At 43.7% G+C, this 24,297-nt stretch overlaps 1 protein-coding gene across 21 annotated transcripts in view; it reads left to right on the forward strand.

Annotated features, from left to right (window-relative positions):
- The window catches only part of ABLIM1 (actin binding LIM protein 1), a 297,962-nt gene that overhangs the window by 54,941 nt on the left and 218,724 nt on the right, over window positions 1–24,297 (forward strand). The window contains exon 1 of one of the 21 annotated variants that reach the window (XM_040361553.1): window positions 3,183–3,395. The exons of the other annotated variants lie outside the window; for them this stretch is intronic. The gene's annotated coding sequence lies outside the window, so the exon portion shown is untranslated. Of the gene's footprint in view, window positions 1–3,182; window positions 3,396–24,297 lie in introns of those variants that run through there. 21 annotated transcript variants of the gene reach the window in all.

Genomic DNA, 24,297 nt, shown 5'->3' on the forward strand with positions numbered 1-24,297 from the left:
TCGGTTCACGCTGACAGGGAGAGCCGATCGGTGGCTCTCCCTGTCAGAGGGAGGGGGGGGGGGTCTGTGTTGATAATCAGCATATTGATTATCAGCACAGCCCCCAAAAGGTGCCCATCAGCTGCCAATCAGTGCCCAACACCTGCCAGCCTGACCCCCATAATAAATGGATGGCAGTACCAATCAGTGTCCACAACAGTTCTCAAAAATTCTTGGGACGTAAATGTTCGCCCGATTTTCTTATAGTGTGTACGAACCTTTAGGAGCCTTAGATTGTAAGCTCCTTGAGGGCAGGGATTGTACAATCCATGTGTAAAGTGCTGCGTAAATTGACGGTGCTATATAAGTACCTGTAATAAATAAAATAAGGAATGGAATACTTTCATTCCACCAACTTGGGTGCAGCTTGAGAGAGGTGAAGATCTGAGCTTCACCTTAATGACCAATAAAAATTAATTTTCCCGTATGGTGGAGAGATGTGAATGTATAGATAGATGGTGGAGAGATGTGAATGTATAGATAGATGGTGGAGAGATGTGAATGTATAGATAGATGGTGGAGAGATGTGAATGTATAGATAGATAGTGGAGAGATGTGAATGTATAGATGGTGGAGAGATGTGAATGTATAGATGGATGGTGGAGAGATGTGAATGTATAGATAGATGGTGGAGAGATGTGAATGTATAGATAGATGGTGGAGAGATGTGAATGTATAGATGGTGGAGAGATGTGATTGTATAGATAGATGGTGGAGAGATGTGAATGTATAGATGGTGGAGAGATGTGAATGTATAGATGGTGGAGAGATGTGAATGTATAGATGGTGGAGAGATGTGAATGTATAGATAGATGGTGGAGAGATGTGAATGTATAGATAGATGGTGGAGAGATGTGAATGTATAGATGGTGGAGAGATGTGAATGTATAGATAGATGGTGGAGAGATGTGAATGTATTGATGGTGGAGAGATGTGAATGTATAGATAGATGGTGGAGAGATGTGAATGTATAGATTGATGGTGAAGAGATGTGAATGTATAGATAGATGGTGGAGAGATGTGAATGTATAGATGGTGGAGAGATGTGAATGTATAGATAGATGGTGGAGAGATGTGAATGTATAGATTGATGGTGAAGAGATGTGAATGTATAGATAGATGGTGGAGAGATGTGAATGTATAGATGGTGGAGAGATGTGAATGTATAGATAGATGGTGGAGAGATGTGAATGTATAGATAGATGGTGGAGAGATGTGAATGTATAGATGGTGGAGAGATGTGAATGTATAGATAGATGGTGGAGAGATGTGAATGTATAGATGGTGGAGAGATGTGAATGTATAGATGGTGGAGAGATGTGAATGTATAGATTGATGGTGAAGAGATGTGAATGTATAGATAGATAGTGGAGAGATGTGAATGTATAGATGATGGAGAGATGTGAATGTATAGATAGATGGTGGAGAGATGTGGATGTATAGATGGTGGAGAGATGTGAATGTATAGATAGATGGTGGAGAGATGTGAATGTATAGATGGTGGAGAGATGTGAATGTATAGATGGATGGTGGAGAGATGTGAATGTATTGATGATGGAGAGATGTGAATGTATTGATGGTGGAGAGATGTGAATGTATTGATGGTGGAGAGATGTGAATGTATTGATGGTGGAGAGATGTGAATGTATTGATGGTGGAGAGATGTGAATGTATAGATTGATGGTGAAGAGATGTGAATGTATAGATAGATAGATAGTGGAGAGATGTGAATGTATAGATGGTGGAGAGATGTGAATGTATAGATGGTGGAGAGATGTGAATGTATAGATAGATGGTGGAGAGATGTGAATGTATAGATAGATGGTGGAGAGATGTGAATGTATAGATAGATGGTGGAGATATGTGAATGTATAGATAGATGGTGGAGAGATGTGAATGTATAGATAGATGGTGGAGAGATGTGAATGTATAGATGGTGGAGAGATGTGAATGTATAGATGGTGGAGAGATGTGAATGTATAGATAGATGGTGGAGAGATGTGAATGTATTGATGGTGGAGAGATGTGAATGTATAGATAGATGGTGGAGAGATGTGAATGTATTGATGGTGGAGAGATGTGAATGTATTGATGGTGGAGAGATGTGAATGTATAGATAGATGGTGGAGAGATGTGAATGTATAGATAGATGGTGGAGAGATGTGAATGTATAGATGGTGGAGAGATGTGAATGTATTGATAGATGGTGGAGAGATGTGAATGTATAGATAGATGGTGGAGAGATGTGAATGTATGGTTAGATTGTGGAGAGATGTGAATGTATAGATGGTGGAGAGATGTGAATGTATAGATAGATGGTGGAGAGATGTGAATGTATTGATGGTGGAGAGATGTGAATGTATAGATAGATGGTGGAGAGATGTGAATGTATAGATAGATGGTGGAGAGATGTGAATGTATTGATGGTGGAGAGATGTGAATGTATAGATAGATGGTGGAGAGATGTGAATGTATAGATAGATGGTGGAGAGATGTGAATGTATAGATGGTGGAGAGATGTGAATGTATTGATAGATGGTGGAGAGATGTGAATGTATAGATAGATGGTGGAGAGATGTGAATGTATGGTTAGATTGTGGAGAGATGTGAATGTATAGATGGTGGAGAGATGTGAATGTATAGATAGATGGTGGAGAGATGTGAATGTATGGTTAGATTGTGGAGAGATGTGAATGTATAGATGGTGGAGAGATGTGAATGTATAGATAGATGGTGGAGAGATGTGAATGTATTGATGGTGGAGAGATGTGAATGTATAGATAGATGGTGGAGAGATGTGAATGTATAGATGGTGGAGAGATGTGAATGTATAGATAGATGGTGGAGAGATGTGAATGTATAGATAGATGGTGGAGAGATGTGAATGTATAGATGGTGGAGAGATGTGGATGTATTGATGGTGGAGAGATGTGAATGTATAGATAGATGGTGGAGAGATGTGAATGGTGACGTGTTTATATATTTCTCGCTATCACTCTTGGTTGTTACATTCCTGGCCCGTCATGTGTTTGTACCGGGAGAAGCTGCGCTCTTCCTCCAGGCTGTCCCCTCCATACACACAATGACATTCCAATCACAAGAATCTTTATCGCTGTCTAAGAGGACCTCATTGTGCGCCTATTCTGGGACATACCTCACAAAAACGTTTGCATCATCCTCAAAAGGATAGACCCTTGTGTCCGTCCTGTGATACTAATTCTATGAAGACATTCCTGGTCAGACCAGAGAGCAGCTGATAGGAGGCCGACACAAAGATTCTGCAAGAAGTGTGTTCTGTGCTGAGCACTTCACGCTGGGACTGGAGGAAGAGACTTCATTCTGCGTTCAGGGAGAAGGTCAGTGAAGACATTCACTAATAATTGGGCTTAAAACATATCATAAGACAATTTTTTTTTTTTTGTTTTGTTTTTTATTATTTAAATTTTTAATGGAGTATAGAATGGTTTGCCATTTCTGTCATATTTGAGAAAGTTCCCTTTACTTCCTATCCCAGAGACACAACAGGAAGTGAGAACAAAGCTCTCCAATGTGATGGAAATCTCCTTGGACAGTTGTCCCCATTGGAAGACTTCCCCTCTATTAATAGTGACATAAAGACTTTCCCTCTATTTATGGTGACAACTGTAAAATTGTCGGTTTTCTCGTGACTTCCAGCCCCAGTGGTCACCAGGACGGATAGAGGGGTGGAATCTTACCAATGTGGGACACTGACATCAATGCAAACTCAAGGAAGGTTCTAACCCTTCACCACTGCATCCAAAAAAAAAAAAAAAAAAAGGGCCAGATTCACATAGAATTGCCCAGGCGCAGCGTATCAGAGATACGCTACGCTGCCGTACCTTACCTGGCGTATTTTGAAATCCTCAAAGATTTCACGCCGTAAGTTACGGCAGCGTAGTGTATTTCTCGGCGCGTATTTCCTAATTATGCGGGTAGGGGGCGTGATTCATTTAAATGAAGCGCGTCCCCGGGCCGATTGAACTGCGCATGCTCCGTTTTTAAATTTCCCGCCGTGCTTTGCGCGAAATGACGTCGCACCGACGTCTTTTTCTTTGAACTTCGACGTGAGTTACGTCCTTTCCTATTCACGGACGACTTACGCAAAAAAAAAAAAAAAATTCTAAATTCGACGCGGGAACGACGGCCATACTTTAACATGGCAAGTCTATCTATACGCTGCAAAATAGCAGCTTTAACTATACGCCGGGAAAAGCCGACCAGCGACGACGTAAGAGAATGCGACGGCCGCGCGTACCTTCGTGGATCGGCGGAAAATGCTAATTTGCAAACCCGACGCGGAAAACGACGCGAACTCCACCCAGCGGGCGCCGAAGTATTGCACCTACGATCCGAAGGCGTACGCCTGTCGGATTGAAGCCAGAAGCCGTCGTATCTTGGTTTGAGGATTCAAACTAAAGATACAACGCGGCAAATTTGAAAGTAGATATGCCGGCGTACTTGCACTGTGAATCTGGCCCAAAATGTTTTGGCTTTAGATACACTTTAACTAAAATGTGCAAAGTGCAATAACCCAAGGTAACCAATTCCTAATCATTTTTTGACTAAACTGCTTCAAACTGAGGAAAGGATCGGCTGCATTGTGTGCAATATTTTTTTTTAACAACAGTCAAGCAGACATGATTGTATGAGGCTGTTTTGTTTAATCTGGTAAATGCAAAAAAAAAAATATATATATATATATATATATATATATATATATATATATATATATATTTTTTTTATTTTTATTATTATTATTTTTTATCTTTTTATCTTCTTTCAAGATATTTTTTTTAGCTTTCATAAGGTTGATGGAGTTCGGAACAATGAATATTCCTGATTGGGTGCTGTGGGTTGTTGCACTTTTGTATTTTATTTTTGTGTGTGGTGCTTGTTTACATTGTATAGTGAGCTGCCTAGACACATTCACTAGGGACGAGTGCAAAATGATTGAATTTCCCAGATGCAGGCGCTTCTTAGGCAAAGTCTGAAAAAATAAAATAAAATTTGGGATGTATTTAGATGTTTTGTTTGTTTTTTGGGTGCATTTAGATATTTTGATTCTTTTTTTTTCCGGTGTATAATTAAAATTTTTATTTCACTTGTTTTTTTACTGGCTGTTTTTCTCCTTTTGTGAAAAAATAAATAAAATAGCGAGGGGCTATTTTTTGTCACAAACACAAAACCACGGTAGCTTTTTTTTTGGAGAGCTCCTTGTTCCCTTAAAAGCTGAGATAAACAAATAACTATTGTTTCCTTCCTCATTGTCTCCAATAAGTTTTAAAAATTTGAAAAATGATGTCAAAATGTATCACGTGGACATTAAAAACTCACAGGGCCAGATTCACAGAAAAAGTACACCGGAGTATCTGCTGATACTCCGGCGTACTTTCAAATTTGCCGCGTCGTATCTTTATTTTGAATTCTCAAACAAAGATACAACGGCTTTGGGCTAGGATCCGACAGGCGTACGGCTTCGTACGCCTTCAGGTCTTAGGATGCAATACTTCGGCGCCCGCTGGGTGGAGTTTGCGTCGTTTTCCGCGTCGGGTATGCAAATTAGCTGTTTACGGCGATCCACGAAGGTACGCGCGTTCGTCGCATTCTCTTACGTCGTCGCTAGCCGGCTTTTCCCGTCGTAAAGTTGCGATTGCTATTTAGGTGGTGTAAAATTAGACAGCCCATGTTAAAGTATGGCCGTCGTTCCCGCGTCAAATTTTAATTTTTTTTTTTGCGTAAGACGTCCGGGAATAGGAAAGGACGTAACGCACGTCGCAGTTCAAAAAATTACGTCGGTGCGACGTCATTTCACGCAAAGCACGGTGGGAAATTTCAAAACGGAGCATGCACAGTCCGTTCGGCGCGGGAATGCGCCTAATTTAAATGATACATGCCCCATTTGAATTAGGCAGGCTTGCGCCGGACGGCTTTACGCTACGCCGCCGCAAGTTTACAGGCAAGTGCTTTGTGAATCAAGCACTTGCGCTGAAAACTTGCGGCGGTGTAACGTAAATGACATACGTTACGCCGCCGCATTTGTACCTGAATCTGGCCCACAATTTCTTTACCACACATGTATTTTACACATATAGGGCCAGATTCAGGTACAAATGCGGCGACGTAACGTATGTCATTTACGTTACACCGCATGTATGTAAAGCCAAACCAATATTTTTGTAGTTTAAATTGAGTAGGGATGGGATAAAACCACCTTTATTTTTTTCTCTTTTTTTTTTTTTTTGCTGTCCATGTCCTGTTAGGGAGACTTCTTTTCACTTCCTGTCTTAAAAACACACAAAAAAATAACTTGCATGGTAATCACTAGAACATTTGTCTCTAGCTTTAGCTTTCATGACAACAAAATTCAGGTTTTCACCTTGCTTTCTGTTTAATTTACAGTGGTCACCAGGACAAATAGAGGAGGAAACCTTCACAGTGGGTATACATACCACAATAAATTCTAGGCAGAGCTCTAGCCCAGCCATTCTCAACCAGGGTTCCCTGGAACCCTAGGGTACCTCCAGAAGTTGTTAGGGATTCTGTGGCTGATTGACCTCAAATCTGATGGTGTCTGCATAGGTCTGGGTCTAACACCTTATGGCATTGCCAGTAGCCAGATACCAATGATATTTTGAACTATCTGTAAGGGTAAGGTGGGATTTTTCCCTCTAGCCAACAATGCAAGGGGCAATTTTTCTGCCTGGCCACCAATGAGTTGGGCTTAGCTGTGTACCCTGAGACATGAAAATTAATTCATGGGTTCCCTTTGGGTAAGGCTCCATTCACACCTGAGTGTATCGATTTACTGGGTTTACTAAACTCCATTCACACCTTGGGAATTGGGGAATCTCTCGTAAAATGTTTGTAAAGCGCTCAAGTCAGGCATTTCTATTGAAGTCTATGGGGTCAAAAACGTTTTTTAATCAGCCTAAAAGTAGCTCATGTACTTTTTTGAGCTTTACATACACGTTATTAACTAATTGAAGTGGAACATCTATTTTCATTGCTTCCAATCAAACACCATGTACGCATTAAAAAATATATTTTTCAATAAATCCACTTTGTGTGCACCAATGGGTAGATTCAGGTAGGGGCGCGCAAAACTAAGGTCGGCGTAGCCTAGCGTGTTTACACTACGCCGCCTTAAGTAAGAGAGGAAAGTACATGATTCTCAAAGCACTTACCTCCTTACTTAGGGCGGCGTAGTGTAATCGCGGCGGGCGTAAGGGCGCCTAATTCAAATTGGTTGGAGGGGGGCGTGTTGTATGGAAATGAGGCTTGACCTCACGTTTTTTGACGTTTTTTGCTACTGCGCATCCACCGGGCGCCTACATTTCCCAGTGCGCATTGTGGCTAAGTACGCCGTAGGGGCCTATTGATTTAGACGTGGACGTAAACGACGTAACTCCCGATTCGCAGACGACTTATGCAAACGACGTAAAAAATTCGAATCTCGCGGCGGGAACGGCGGCCATACTTTAACATTGTTATTCCCAGGGCTGTGGAGTCGGAGTCGGAGTCGAGGAGTCGGAGTCGGGGGAAATTTTGGGTACCTAGAGTCGGAGTCGGCAAACAATGCACCGACTCCGACTCCGACTCCTACTAAATTTAGATTGGAATTAAAAAAAAAAAAGCAAGTTTAAATGTCCCAATTCACAAAAAGTTATAATTAATGACTTCTCTACTGTAATGCCCCGTACACACCATCACTTTATGTGATGAAAAAAAACGACACTTTCTGTGAAGTAAAAAATGACGTTTTTGAAACTTCAATTTTCTAAGACGAAGTTGCCTACACACCATCGTTTTCTCACAATGATCTAGCAAAGTGAGGTTACGTTCCACCACGTTTTACCATTGAAGCTTGCTTCATAAGTAGCTTCTGGGCATGCGCGGATGAAAAAACGTCTTAGAAAACGACGTTTTTTGCTACACACGGTCAATTTCTGTGAAGTAAAAAGTGCACTTTTGAAAAACGACACATAAAATTGAAGCATGCTTCAATTTTTTTTGGTCGTTTTTTACAAGACATAAAACGAAGTTTTCCCCCACACACAGTCAATTAAAGTGACGTTTTTAAAAACGTAATTTTTTTTCATCACATAAAGTGATGGTGTGTACGCGGCATAAGAATAAAGACCAATGCATGCAGTGCCTCACGTAACCGCAAAACAAACACGTTAAGTGACCGTGAAGAAGCATGCTTTTCATGTGCTTCACTATATGGCACGCAACGCACAATTAGGAGCTGCAATACTTATACTTTCCATAGTGTTGTGTTCTGCTTTTACAGGGAACGCATGTTAGAGAACCAGTAAGTGTCCAAATAAAAAAATTCCAACAGGAGTTTTATAAAGCACTAAAAGAAGTTGAAAAGTATGATCGCTCATCAAAACTTACTGTTGAAGAAGCCATCCTTGTTTATCCAGAGATCGTTAGTGATGTGGCCAGAATAGTTACTGCAATGCCACCCACCCAAGTCAGTGTCGAAAGATTATTTTCAGCCCTAAAAATAATAAAGTCGGACTTAAGAGCCTCTATGAAAGAGGATCTGGCAGAGGCAATTCTCTTCCTTAGAACTCTACATTGAATTGATTTGCATTTGCTAAGCCTAGAACTACATTTCAAGATTAATATAAACCATTTCTAGGTTTTACAGACTTTGTTTTTGGTTCATTATAGATAAGCTTTGTTTTTGTTCTAAAACAACCAAATAATGTGGTTTGTATTTTTGAACTGGTAAAGATCCTGTTCCTGATGTTTATGCCTGCTGCTACTATCCAGTCACTTGATTGTTTTCATTGTGTTTGTCTTTTGCTTAAACTGTGCAATACAGTAGACTGTTGGCTTCCCAGCCAGTAGTCCTGTGGTAGGTTGCGTTTCTTTCCCTCAAGGAATGTATAAAATACATTTGCATATTAATACAGAGGAGTCGGAGTCGGAGTCGGAAGTACATAAAACTGAGGAGTCGGAGTCGGAACATTTATCTACCGACTCCACAGCCCTGGTTATTCCACCTCATAGGTGAAATAACTTTAGGCCGCCTAAGGCCTTACGGAAACAACGTAATTCGACTGCGGCGGCCGGGCGTACATTCGTGAATCGGCGTACAAGCTCATTTACATAATCTACGCTGGCCGCAATGGAAGCGCCACCTAGCGGCCATCCGAAAAATTGCAATCTAAGATAGGACGGCGCAAGCTGGCCTATCTTAGATATGTTTAAGCGTATCTCTGTTTGAGCATATGCTTAAACATACGGCGGCGTAGATTTGGAGTTAGGTCGGCTTATCTACTGATAAGCCGGCCTAACTCTTTCTGAATCTACCTAATAGTGTCTTTGCAAACCCAGTTTTACCTTGTAAAAGTAGCAGTAAAATCATCACTGTGCTGTACATAGTCTGTGCAAAGAACAAAGCTGTGGGAGGGGCCCAGCAGGCTCCACCTACTAAAGACTACCTGAAGAAAACTACAGGAGGGGGCGTAGACAAGACCAGTCACCCTGCACAAGGAGAGAGAGCAGCAGTGAGTGGTCTTTATTACAGGAAAAATCTCACACTGGATTACTGCACAGATCCAGAAGAAATACACAAAATAAACCGCGATTTGAGGAAAATACACATGACAAATTTATTTTGATGATCTTGGAGTTTCCCTTTAAAAAAAAAAAATGTTATCCAGTATTTTTTCTCCTTCATTTTAAACCAAAACCCCCCATGTCTTCACTCTGTTTACTGCCCCAGGAATTTGAAGTCTGCTTTGTGAAGGACAATTAGGACAAAATGACTCCATCTAAATATATCCACTGATAAAGGACTCAGAATAGTCCATCTTGTACCCAAGGGATGGGGGAAGGACCAGAGTGTGACATGCCGGGAATGTGCTGGACACAACTTTGGAGAGACACAAAGGAGCAGATAATGGACCGACACTCTAAGTAACATTTACATTATGATGATGGACAGGATGGGATCAAGGATTAGTTACTGAACTAAAAGACTTAGGCCGTGTACACACCAGCAAACATGTACGATGAAACCGGTCCGCCGGACCGTTTTCACCGTACATGTCTGCCCGGGGCTTTCTGTACGATGGCTGTACTAACCATCGTACAGAAAGCCGCGCGTAAACAATACGCGGGGCGTGTCCGCGGTGTCGCCGCGTCGATGACGCGGTGTCGCCGCGACAATGACACGGCGACGTGGGCGGGCCTGCCAGTTAAATGCTTCCACGCATGCGTCAAAGTCATTCGACGCATGCGAGGGATGGCGGGCGCTCGGACATGTACGGTAGGTCTGTACAGACGACCGAACATGTCAGAGGGGACAGGATTCCAGCGGACTGTTTTAAAACAAGTCCAGAAATATTTGTCCGCTGGGAAAAGGCCCGGCGGGCAAATGTTTGCTGGAACCCTGCACGCTCGGGCCTACACACGACCGAACATGTCTGCTGAAACTGGCCCGCAGACCAGTTTCAACATACATGTTTGGTCGTCTGTACGGGACCTTAGAAGTGTCCCTTCTATTTCTCTAGATGGATGACAGCACTGTAATGTAATACCTTTTTCCTAATAGATATACACATTGGGGTAAATTCAGAGAGCAATTACGCTGGCATATCCATAGATACGCCGCGTAATTGCTAAGTTGCGCCGGCATATCTACTTTTTGTATTCAGAAGCTAGATACGCCGACTTTAGCCTAAGATACAACTGGCATAAGTCTCTTACGCCGTCGTATCTTAGGGTGCATTCTGACGCTGGCCGCTAGATGGCGCTCCTGTAGTTGTCAGCGTAGAGTATGCAAATAACATACTTACGCCGATTCATGAACGTACGTGCGCCCGGCGGTAGTTTTTTACGTCGTTTGCGTAAGTCGTTTTCGTCGTAACGTTGCTCCTGCTATTAGGAGGCGCAGCCAATGTTAAGTATGGCCGTCGTTCCCGCGTCGCGATTTGAAAATTTTACGTAGTTTGCGCAAGTCGTCCGTGAATGGCGCTGGACGCCATTTACGTTCACGTCGAAACCAATGACGTCCTTGCGACGTCATTTACCGCAATGCACGTCGGGAAATTTTAGGGACGGCGCATACGCAGTACGTTCGGCGCGGGAACGCGCCTAATTTAAATGATCCACGCCCCCTGCCGGATCATTTGAATTACGCGCGCTTACGCCGCCCCCTTTTACGCTACGCCGCCGCAACTTTACAGGCAAGTGCTTTGTGAATCAAGCACTTGCCCGTAAAACTTGCGGCAGCGTTACGTAAATGTCATACGTTACGCCGCCGCAGTTTTGCGCGCCCCTACCTGAATCCACCCCATTATTGTTAAAGTATTGGGATGCCTGCCTTTACACGAACATGAACTTTTTTTTTTTTTCTTTTCATAGTAACATCTATGCACATGAACTTTAATGGCATCCCAGTCTTAGTCCTTGGGGTTCAATATGGCGTTGGCCGACCCTTTGCATCTATAACAGCTTCATCTCTTCTGGGAAGGCTGTCCACAAGGTTTAGGAGTGTGTCTATGGGAATGTTTGACCATTCTTCCAGAAGCACATTTGTGAGGTCAGGCACTAATGTTGGATGAGAAGGCCTGGCTCGCAGTCTGCGCTCTAATTCATCCCAAAGATGTACTATCGGGTTGAGGTCAGGACTCATCCCGATGCAGGCCAGTCAATTTCCTCCACCCCAAACCCGCTCATCCATTCTTAAAGCGGGAGTTCACCCAATTAGGTTTTTTTTTCTCTTTTCCCCTTAGATGGATGCTCGTTTTGTCTAGGGGAATCGGCTAGTTGTTTTAAAATATGAGCTGTACTTACCGTTTACGAGATGCATCTTCTCCGTCGCTTCCAGGTATGGGTCTTCGGGAGCGGGCGTTCCTTCTTGATTGACAGTCTTCCGAGAGGCTTCCGACGGTCGCATCCATTGCGTCACTCGTAGCCCGAAAGAAGCCGAACGTCGGTGCGGCTCTATACTGCGCCTGCGCACCGACGTTCGGCTTCTTTCGGCTACTAGTGACGCGATGGATGCGACTGTCGGAAGCCTGTCGGAAGACTGTCAATCAAGAAGGAACGCCCAGTCCCGCAGCCCATACCCGGAAGCGGCGGAGAAGATGCATCTCGTAAACGGTAAGTACGGCTCATATTTTAAAACAACTAGCCGATTCCCCTAGACAAAACGAGCATTAATCTAAGGGGAAAATGTGTTCTCTATGGGTGAACCTCCGCTTTAATGGACCTTGAAATTCCACCAAAAGATATTAAGAAAATGATATAAAATTATTTTGGGAAGTGTTGTAAGAGTAATTGTCATTCAAACTATCACATTACTGAAAAATGGCCTGGAAATAGGATCCAAAGAGAAGTCTTGGGATGGTGGGCAACAAGATAACACATATACTGAATGATAAAAACACCACCAGAACTGCGCAACAGTATGAGAGAGCCATGTATAATTGATCAAAGAGACAAAATATATAATGATAATTCTAGTTTATCATTAGAACGTGTCACATATACACGAGTCCTCAATGGAGGATGGAATTTGGGGCAGTTCCTGGGTGAATGTACGGCAAATGTCAAGTTTTATAAATGTTTATAGAGCCATTGCCAGCGGGGTACGTTATTCTCTCCTGCCAAGCTGGTCACACCGGTTCTGTGCTCTGCAGGAATATTTTATGGTCACGTCTGAACACGTTTTATAAGATTTACAATAACTTGATCCCCTCGTATACTCTGTATCCACCAACAGAAGATTCTATTATAAATCTCATACATATGGAACATTCCATCTCTGCCCTGTGTTCTTCATTTACTTTGTATTGTTCAGTTGTTGTGATTGATGTGCAATCGAACAGTATGCTGAAGTGATGAGATATTTGTGTTTCTTGGCCTTTTTTATGTAAATGTTGGCAGAGATCTTGTTAAATTCCTCTGGAGTTACACAAGGTATGTGAGCTGAGAGTCTGAAACATTCTGCATCCCTAAATCAGGGTCAGTAATGACCCTGATTTAGGGTAATCTGTGTACATGCAATATCTATCTATCGATCGATCTATATATGCTATCTGATCTATCTATCTTTCCCATATACTTATCTGTAACGGAATGACCCGGGACACCCAGAGACTTTGTGAGGATAGGGGATACTCCAGTGTCAGCGTCACTGATAACTCGTGGGTTTGAGTCCACCCTGTGCCCTTTCGGCATGGGGTGGCAAGTGAATCATAATTCATGTATTACATGAGATGGGACATCACTGATAGTTCGTATTGCAGGATTTTGAGATACTGCAATATGTTGGCCCAACCAGTCAATAGTGACTCATTCTATGATTAGCCCTGACTAGTGACATGCTAATTGAGTCAGGGCCTGGAAGACATTTCATTGTCCTTGTGTAAAGGTGTTGTAACGGACAGGTGTTAATCCAGGTCTGCTCCCAGACCTCTAATTATATATGCTAAATACTGTTTATGTGTGGAATATACTTGTTGGAGACAGAACGTCTGTCTGGGGATGTGGATTAGAAAGAGAGCATTGTGTGACGGTGTTTTGTTTGTAATGCTGTTAATGAAGGAATGTTTAGTAATTAGCCTTAGTGTGTGGGTGGGGAGTTGATTGTTCCTTTAATGCCTTGTACTGTATATAAGCTGAGGAGAAACCATTAAAATTGTCTTCATTTGAAACAAGTACAGAGCTGCGTGTCTCGTCTTGATTCTGGGAAAATGGGAGGCCTGCTGATTTGTCTGTGTGTCAGATGAGCTGTCGTAGTTGATGGAAGGTCGTAAACGGTGGTGACCGTTACATTATCTATCTCCACTATGTATCTATCCTATGTTCTATGTTAAATTCCTCTAGACTTACACAAGGTATGTGAGCTGAGAGTCTGAAACATTCTGCATTCCTAAATCAGGGTCAGTAATGGGGTCTTACCCAGGCCTAGGGTTTATGCTGGAATTAAAGTGCTTCTTCACATCTGTGTACATGCAATATCTATCCATCAATCTATCTATCGCTCTATCTATCGATCTATCCTATCTACATTGCCCTAAAAAGGTATTCATACCCCTTGAAATTTTCCACATTTCATCATGTTACAACCCAAAACTTAAATGTATTTTATTGGGATTTTATGTAATCGACCAACACAAAGTGGCACATAATTGTGAAGTGGAAGGAAAATGATAAATGTTTTTTTAATTTTTTTTACAAATATGTGAAAAGTGTGGCGTGCATTTGTATTTAGCCCCCTTTACTGATACCCCTAACTAAAATCCAGTGAAACTAATTACCTTCAGAAATCACCTAATTAGTAAATAGAGTCCATCTGTGTGTAATTTAATCTCAGTATAAATGCACTGTTCTGTGAAGCCCTCAGAGGTCAGTTAGAGAACCTTAGTGAACAAACAGCATCATAAAGGCCAAGGAACACATTAGACAGGTCAGGGATACAGTTGTGGAGTAGTTTGAAGCACGGTTGGGTTCTAAAAAAATATATATTCCAAGCTTTGAACATCTGACGCAGCTCTGTTCAGTCCATCCTCCGAAAATAGAAAGAGTATGGCACAACTGCAAACCTACCAAGACATGGCCGTCCACCTAAACTGACAGGCCGGGCAAGGAGAGAATTAATCAGAGAAGCAGCCAAGAGGCCCATGGTAACTCTGGAGGAGCTGCAGAGATCCACAGCTCAGGTGGGAGAATCCATCCACAGGCCAAATATTAATCGTGCTCTCCACAAATCTGACCTTTATGGAGGAGTGGCAAGAAGAAAGCCATTGTTGAAAGAAAGCCATAAGAAGTCCTATTTGCAGTTTGCTAGAAGCCATGTGGGGGACACAGCAAACATGTGGAAGAAGGAGCTCTGGTCATATGAGACCAAAATTTTACCTTTTGGCCTAAAGCTAAACGCTATGTGTGGCGGAAAACTAACACTGCACATCACCCTGAGCACACCATCTCCACAATAAAACATGGTGGTGGTAGCATCATGTTGTGGGGATGCTTTTCTTTAACAGGGACAGGGAAGCTGGTCAGCGAAAGGTGGTTCTACAATGTATTCTTTATCTATCTATCTATCTATCTATCTATCTATCTATCTATCTATCTATCTATCTATCTATCCTATGTACTTACTGTATCTATGTATCTATCCAATGTCCTAAGTTAAATTCCTCTGGAGATACACAAGGTATGTGAGCTGAGAGTCTGAAACATTCCGCATCCCTAAATCAGGGTCAGTAATGGGGTCCTTACCAGGGCCAGGGGTCATGCTGGAAAAAGAGTGCTTCTTCACATCTATATCCTATGTGCCTATTTTTCTATCTATCTATCTATCTATCTATCTATCTATCTATCTATCTATCTATCTATCTATCTGTCTTTGAGACAAGATCAAAAATTATTAATTTACCTCCCTTTAGCTACACAAAATTCTCTGGAAACAATCCAAAAATATTGTAATCCATGTGACTGCACTGCCTATTCATTATAGATTTTGGAGGGAATCCATAAGAGAATTACTCAAATACTCATTAAAGCAAATGTGTACTGACTCATCTGTCTTTCTACAGTGTATCTATCTATTCTATCTGTTTAAAGGTCCAGTTACATTTTGGCAGTGCATTAAAGTGATTGTAGACCCTTACATATACTCAGTGACTGGCCTAAGGTGATACACAGAGATTGACCGAATCCTCCTACATCATTTTTACCTATTTAGCTGCAGACTTCCCTTCTCTACACCTGTTCAAATTGCAGAATTTATAAAGCTTGTCTGAGAGTTCAGGATAAAAGGGGACGGAGAGCTGAAATTACACTCCGCAGAGCTCAATGAGGTGACCTCTGAGAGCTGATTGGAGGGAAGGTACACACCCCTTCACACAGATCACAGGAACAGGGCTGAGGCTGTCAATGAGCTGGAGGTCCCTCCCCTGTCACCATTTTTCTCTTGGTGTCAGGGAAACTTGTCAGAAGTGATTGATACCAGAGGAACGAGGCAGCAGACAGAAATGACATTTAGTGTTCTCTATTGAGACAAGTACACACTATAGAGCAGGGATATGCAATTAGCGGACCTCCAGCTGTTGCAAAACTACAAGTCCCATCATGCATCTGCCTCTGGGTGTTATGCTTGTGGCTGTCAGAGTCTTGCTATGCCTCATGGGACTTGTAGTTCTGCAACAGCTGGAGGTCCGCTAATTCCATATCCCTGCTATAGAGGGATATGCTTTGTTCATACTTCACGTCTGATGTTTACAACCACTTTAATGCTGGACTGTTATGTCGCACATTTACATGCATTGCATTAAGACTGCTCATTGAAATTAATGGCCTGCCAATGCACCAAAGCATCCTGAAAATTAGAAAGGGCCTATTTTTTTTGTAACTCACCACAAGGCACGCTCGGGCATCGATGCACATTGCAGCATATGTGTGTTGACATGGGGTGCAATTTAAAACTAATGGAACTGCAACGCAAGTAACGTTACCGCAACAAAATAGTGCAAATGGGCCTTAAGAAAGGTCACTTGTGGCCAACAGCTGTGCAGAACTTTCAGCATTTGAGAGGTCCCTTTAATTGGAACGATCCTCAGTTCTGGCAATTAAGTCACTGGTGGAATGTCATTTGTGGCGGAGCGGTGACCTTGTCCAGCTCTTGGTAATGCAGCGCTCTGGTTTCAGCCGGTCATCCATTATTTATAAGATATTGGGAAATTCAGTACGATTATCTGCAGTAGGGGAGACAGACGGGATTGTGGGATTTCTCCTGAGAGGAAGGGAGGGGGTCATATGATTCCTGGTGTCCATTCTCCCTCCTAACCACTGCACTGATTTAAAGGGGAACTCTAGCGTGTAATCACTCAGAACACAACAGTGTTGATTTTTTTAAAGAAGAGGTACGCTAAAACCTGTACGCTGTATCCTTGTGGGACACTTTCGGGCAGCCATTATAAAGAAAAACAAACAGGATAACTGGTCTTTAAAATCTGTATTTTCAGGAAATTACGTAATATCAGCTGTTAGTAAATCAATATTGTTCTTCCCATTTTGGGTGTTTTGGGTTGTTTGATGTATAATTGGGTAGTACACAAAACAGGGATTAAGGGCCCTTTTACACGGAGCGGATCAGTAATGATCCGCTCTGTGTGTCCGCAAAGCTCAGCGGGGATCCTCCGTAAAATCCCAGCTGAGCTGGCAGCTGACAGGGCAGTCCCCGCACACTGTGCAGAGACCGCCCTGTGTTTCCTCCGCTCTCCCCTATGGGGAATCGGACGAACACGGACCGTATGTCTGTATTCATCCGATCCGATCCGGCAGACGGAAGAAAAATAGGATTTCTTCCGTCTGCAAATGCGGATCTTTGCGGAGGCGGACACATCCGCTGACACCCGTAATCACATAGGGACCCATGTATGTCCCGTTTTCATCCGCAAACGGACGGATGAAAATGCGGACATACGGTCCGTACGTGTGAAAGGGCCCTAAAGGGAAAGTTCACCCAAAATTTACATTTTAGTGATGGGTGGAGCCAGGTGGGATAAATCCACCTTGGCTTCTGATATCTTTTTTGGGGGCCCCAGCAGATATATCCTCATGACATAGTTCCTTCCTCTTTTTCCCACTCACTAGGGAGTTTTGGATGTTCTGGCCCACTGTAGGGGTGTTCCTACTCCCCATTTGCTTTCTGAATATGGTGTCAAAAAGGGTTAAAGTGGAGGTTCACCCGGAAATAAAAAATGTTAACCTTAGATTCCTGCTCATTTTGTCTAGGGGAATCGGCTTGTTTTTTTTTAAATCGAAGTTGTACTTACCGTTTTAGAGATGCATCTTCTCCGTCGCTTCCAGGTATGGGCTGCGGGACTGGGCGTTCCTATTTTGATTGACAGTCTTCCGAGAGGCTTCCGACGGTCGCATCCATCGCGTCACGATTTTCCGAAAGTAGCCGAATGTCGGTGCGCAGGCGCAGTATAGAGCCGCACTGACGTTCGGCTTCTTTCGGCTACTCGTGACGCGATGGATGCGACCGTCGGAAGCCTGTCGGAAGACTGTCAATCAAAATAGGAACGCCCAGTCCCGAAGACCCATACCCGGAAGCGGCGGAGAAGATCGCTCTCTAAAACGGTAAGTACAGCTTCGATTTTAAAACAACTAGCCGATTCCCCTAGACAAAATGAGCATCAATCTAACTAAGGGTAAAAAAAAATTTATGGGTGAACTCCCACTTTAAAAGCCCCCATGTCTGTCTCAATTGGGGACATTTTCCTTCACTTCCTGTCCTATAGAAAGGAACCTTCAACCCTTAGTCATCATAGATGCCAACTTCTTTGAATATGACGTTGCATCTTGGACTCCAGTCCCGATGGTGCTATGTTTTAGGTGATGTCCTGGGGTCACAGTGTTATTATTAAAGGAGGGATTTGAATTGCCCACTCTGGTAAGTAGGTGGGGCATGCCTGGTCACTGAGTGGACTATGGGCGGGGTTTGCTATGTTCTGGTGGTCCGGATTGGAATGTTGGTAAGTAGGTGGGGCATGCATGGTCGCTGAGGGGACTATGGGCGGGGTTTGCTATGTTCTGGTGGTCGGGATTGGAATGTTGGTAAGTAGGTGGGGCATGCCTGGTCGCTGAGGGGACTATGGGCGGGGTTTGCTATGTTCTGGTGGTCGGGATTGGAATGTTGGTAAGTAGGTGGGGCATGCATGGTCACTGAGTGGACTATGGGCAGGGTTTGCTATGTTCTGGTGGTCGGGATTGGAATGTTGGTAAGTAGGTGGGGGATGCCTGGTCGCTGAGGGGACTATGGGCGGGGTTTGCTATGTTCTGGTGGTCAGGATTGGAATGTTTGTAAGTAGGTGGGACATGCCTGGTCACTGAGGGACTATGGGCAAGGTTTGCTTTGTCCTGGGGTTGGTATGGACAGGAATGTTGGTAAGTGTAAGACAGCTGTCGACTGGCACAGGTATCCTGATTGGAAGATTTCCCCTGATTTCCTGTTCTGGTGACCTTTGTAAACAGGGCTTTTTTTCAGGTGGAACTTGGTTCCACCACCTTTGGCTCAGACCCTTTGGTGCCTGCTCACCGCAATCACTTGTAAACACAGAAGTCTGATTTATGTATTTACAAGTGACAGCTCTGCACTCTGTGTGCAACCCTCCTGAACTCTGCACTCTGTATGTAATGCAATACTTGTATTTAATGCGCCTGTAAGACCCTCCTACTCTTTGTGAAATCTGACCACACTTACTATTTGATGTGATTTGGAGGGTGTGTGTAGGGGGAAGGGTTTTGGGGGGGTCGTGGTTGAGTTCCAGCACCTATTGTTTGAGGGAAAAAAGCCCTGTTTGTAACATTTCCCATTATCTGTCTCAGTGACAACAAACTCACCCATCTATCTGTGTCTCCATGCTTTAACTTGAGGAGAAATCACTAAGAACAACCCCCCTCCCCCCACCTCCCTAACATTTCTAGCCACAGCTTTTTTGAGCAAGGGAAAATGATTCATGTAGCACTTACTTACTGGAATTCACCTGTCCTTAGCTCAGGCATGCAGGCAGGAGGACTTGCTTAGCGGAGAAAGCCCCTCCTCTAGATGGGATGGATGATATAATTTGGCCTAGGCCAGGAAGCAACTGAAGAAATGGAAAAACAAAGTTTAAAATAAGTAAATAAAATCTGCCTTCCTATCTATTTACTAATGCCGTGAACACACGATCTGGCTTTTGTCTGGCCAAATCACATCGGAATTCCATCGGAAAAATATAGAACATGTTCTATATCTAAAGTCCGATGGAATTTTCAGGAATTTCCAATGAAAAAACTCAGATGGGGCTACACACGAACGGAAAATCCGATGGAATTCCGATCGTGTGTTTGGGGCATAAAAGTAGCAGATTAAGGATTCAAAATAGTTCTTGTTGATTGAGAGAGTTCCACTTTAACTCTCCGTTGTCTGTCAAACATTGACTTACAGTGCCTTGAAAAAGTATTCATACCCCTTGATATTTTCCACATTTTCTCATGTTACAACCAAAAACGTAAATGTATTTTATTGGGATTTTATGTGGTAGACCAACACAAAGTGCCACAGGATTGTGAAGTGGAAGGAAAATGATAAATGGTTTTTAAAAGTTTTTACAAATATGTGAGCCCCCCGGAGTCAATACTTTGTAAAACCTCCTTTCTCTGCAATTACAGCTGCAAGTCTTTTTGGGGATGTCTCTACCAGCTTTGTACATCTAGAGAGGACATTTTTGCCCATTCTTCTTTGCAAAATGGCTCAAGCTGTCAAATTGGATGGAGAGCGTCTGTGAACAGCAATTTTCAAGTCTTGCCACAGATTCCCAATTAGATTTTGGTTTTGTTGTCTGCCACACATGGCGTTTTGCGTTTAGGCCAAAAAGTTCAGTTTTAGTCTTGTTTTTACGTTGTGTTTTTTACGTCACCGCGTTCTGACCCGATCGGATTTTGAACTGATGGTGTGTACACACATCAGGCCGTCGGGCCACTTCAGCGGTGAACCGATGAAAACGGTCCGTCGGACCATTCTCATCGGTTTTGTTCCGACCGTGTGTAAGGGGCCTTATGGCTTTCTTTCAACATTGGCTTCTTATTCTTGCCACTCTTCCATAACGGCCAGATTTGTGGAGTGCATGACTCAGACTGGGTTCACACCATTGCGAATTGGATGTGGATCACCGCACCCAATTTGCAATGGCAGGAGATTTCGACTGGCTCTCTATGGAGCCGATTCACGTATCTCCGCAGCAGGTCCGGTGTATTTTGCGTTGTTCGTCATTAGGTCCATTTCAGGTGCAAATTAAACCCAATATTCAGGCTGAAATCAGGGCAAAATCGTGGGTGCGCGATATACGCCGATACCCGCTTTCCCGCGCCGAGTTTGAATACTGCGCTGGCATATACAGAGCGCAGTACACTCGTGTATAGTCGGGCAGTCTCGGCTCCTCCCGCGCTCACGTCCTGGACGTACAGGACGTGAGCGTGACAGTAGCCGAGCCTGCCCGAGTGTACTGCGCTCGGTATATGCCGGCGCAGTATTCAAACTCGGCGCGGGAAACGAGCGAGGAGGATGCGGCAGAAGGACGCCGGACCCGACGAAGAGGACACCCAAAGCCGCAGACGGACGCCGGACCCGACGAGGCCGCCGATGGACGCCGCTCAAGACACCAAAACTGTAAGTACAAAATCCTTTTTTCCACAGGAATTTCTGGCCAACTTTAGGGGTGCGCGCTATACGCGGGAGCGCGCTATACCCCAATAAATACGGTATTTATTTGTATAAAAAAATGAACAACATTTTTCCTTCCACTTCCCAATTATGTGCCACATTGTGTTGGTCTATCACATAAAATCCCAATAAAATACATTTACGTTTTTGGTTGTAACATGACAGAATGTGGAAAATTTTAAGGGGTACAGTATGAATACTTTTTTAATGCACTGTGGGTGTTTTGGGTGGAGTCTATTTATTGCCCTTTAATTGCCTCTTATTTCATGCTATAATTTCTTTATAATGTTGAATTTTGCTTATGGTCAATTTTCACCTTGCTCTTCAAAGTCCTCAGGGATTGGCTAATAGCAGAGATTTGCCTCTCTGTCTGCCCGTAGCGCCCGTCCCCCTGTAGTTCCACGCAGACAGGTTTCTGAGTCTGGAAAGTAATTGAAGTCGATATTTGCTGCAGGCTGATAGGGACGAGATCTCAGGGCTTGCAGGATTCAGGAAAATTTTTATTAAATTTGTAAAGCTTATTTCTTTTCCTGGGGGTTACTGTCAAATTTCCAAACATTCCCCACAGCCGATCACCTCTGCTCTGTTTATTCTTTATATCAGGGAGAGCCAGAGGTCATCCAACCTGACTTTTTATATTTTGTCATCTTTTTTCTTTTCTTTCCTATTTGACATCTCCACTCAAAAAGACAAAAAAAGTACCAAAATTGCAACCGTGGGTGCATTTTTAATGCATTTTTGATGCCTTTTCTATTAATTTCAATAGGGAGGTGCATTTTTTTAACCGCACAAAACATGCAACAAAAATGTAGCATGCAGGACTTTTAAAAATGCAACTGACCGGACTGAAGAGTTACATAGTATTTAAAGTGATTTTTTTTATTTATTTTTTTAAATAACAAACATGTTATACTTACCTGCTCTGTAAAGTGGTTTTGCACAGAGCAGGCCAGATCCTACTCTTCTTGGGTCCCATGCCAGTGCTCCTGACTCCTCCCTCCTGCCGGGTGTGCCGGCTGTGGCTCTGTGTTCCCCATTCACATGGAGTCGTGGCTCGGCCCCGCCCTCTGTGTCCCGATTGACTCACTGGCTGTGATTGACCGCAGCGGGAGCTGATGGCAAAGCCAATCAGGAGTGCGAGTCCCCGGAGAGGCGAGGCTCTCGTGGACATTGCTGGTTCGAGAGGGGGCTCAGGTAAGTATTGGGGGGGGGGGGAGGCTTAGAACGCATGGACCTAAAAACCTTGGGCCAGATACTCGTAGTTTTCCCGCGGCCGTAGCGTAAGCCATTTACACTACGCCGTCGCAACTTACTGGAGCAAGTGCCGTATTCCTCAAGCACTTGCTCCGTAGTTTGCGGCGATGTAGTGTAAAAGGCCCGGCGAATCCCCTCGTAATTCAAAGGGGGCGGCTTATATTTAAATTAAGCGCGCCCCCGTGCCGATCGAACTGCGCATGCGCCGGGCTAAAAATAGCCCAGTGCGCATGCTCCAGTTCTCGACGGAAAACGTCAATGACGCCGACGTGTGCGTCATTGATGTAAAGTCGTATTCAAGAACGACTTACGAAAACTACGTACCCGACGGGAAAAGACGACGCGGACCCGACGCCATACTTAACATGGCATACGTCGGACTGGCGTAAGGTTACCCCTCATATAGCAGGGGTAACCTTACGCTTACGCAAATGACGTAAGCGACGGTTACGCAACGCGATTTCGTTCGGGAATCAGCGTATCAGGCTCATTTGCATAAACAAATGAGACCTGAACGTAAACGCCACCTAGCGGCCGGCGGCGAATTACATTTAAGATCCGACAGTGTAAGTGACTTACACCTGTCGGATCTACAGCGTATCTATGCGAAACTGATTCTAGGAATCACTCGCATAGATACGCGGGTCAAAAAACAGAGATACGACGGAGTTTCCTGAGATACTCCGTCGTAACTCTTCTGAGAATCTGGCCCACTGTGCCTTTACATCCACTTTAATAGTCATTTATCCTTCTTCCACTTTTGGTAAGGCAAAAACGAAAGAGAAACTGTTCAGTGTGAAAAAGCTCTGAAGGCTATTGTTTTTTTCGTTAAAATAAAAAAGAGGTCATGGTTACCTTCTCTGTACAGTCATATTGCACAGAGCGGCCCCTTACCTCCTCTTCTTGCAGTCCCCTACTACTTCTGTCACCATCTCCTTCCTCCAGCAGCCTCCAAAGCAAGGCGAGTGCTAAGGGGTTGCCTGTGCATGGCCGCTCATGAGTCGAGCTGTGTGCATCCATAGACATACACAGCACTTATACACATTAGTTTGACTGACAGCAGCAGGAGCCCATGCTCTGTGCCTTCTGTGAGACCAGAAAGTAAAGGGGTTGGTAAGAAAAAAAAGGAGACTAGAGCCAAAACAGCCCTGAAATGGTGATATGGGGTCAAATAAGTGTTTAGGGAATGGGGGGGGGGGTTAATTGGGCATTTTTTAGCTTACGTATTGTGGTAAAAATAATATTTGGAACCACTTTAAACATACCTAATTATTAAAATCTCCAACAGTGCGCTAGTACTTGCAGTCCTCCTCCATCATATTGTTAGCTGGACTATACCAGCCTGAGTTCTAGTCTCTTCTAGGCTGCAAAGAGGGGAAATTAATCAAGAATTTTGCATCGCTGCCAGCACCGTGTGGGAATAATCTTCGGAGTCTAATTGCAGAGATTAGGGAACATGTCAGAGAATTGCTTGGACATCGGTCCAAAGCGGCTCCAAATCTCTGCGTATTAGAATAAAAAGATACAAGGCTACCCAGCTCCCATCAGTGCTACCCAGAGCCGAAGAGGAACCATCAGTGACCGGTGCACCAGCAAGGCCAGGAGAAGGTCCCCTGGCATCCAAGGCAAGGATGCCAAAGTGGGGCCCCTCCCTCCAAGCTTTTCAACTCGGTGCTACAAAAAGCACAAATGTAAAACAAAATTTAAAGCGGATCTCCCACGCAAATACGATTTTTCTT

Source organism: Rana temporaria, chromosome 8 (genome assembly GCF_905171775.1).
Source record: "Rana temporaria chromosome 8, aRanTem1.1, whole genome shotgun sequence".
NCBI lineage: Eukaryota > Metazoa > Chordata > Amphibia > Anura > Ranidae > Rana > Rana temporaria.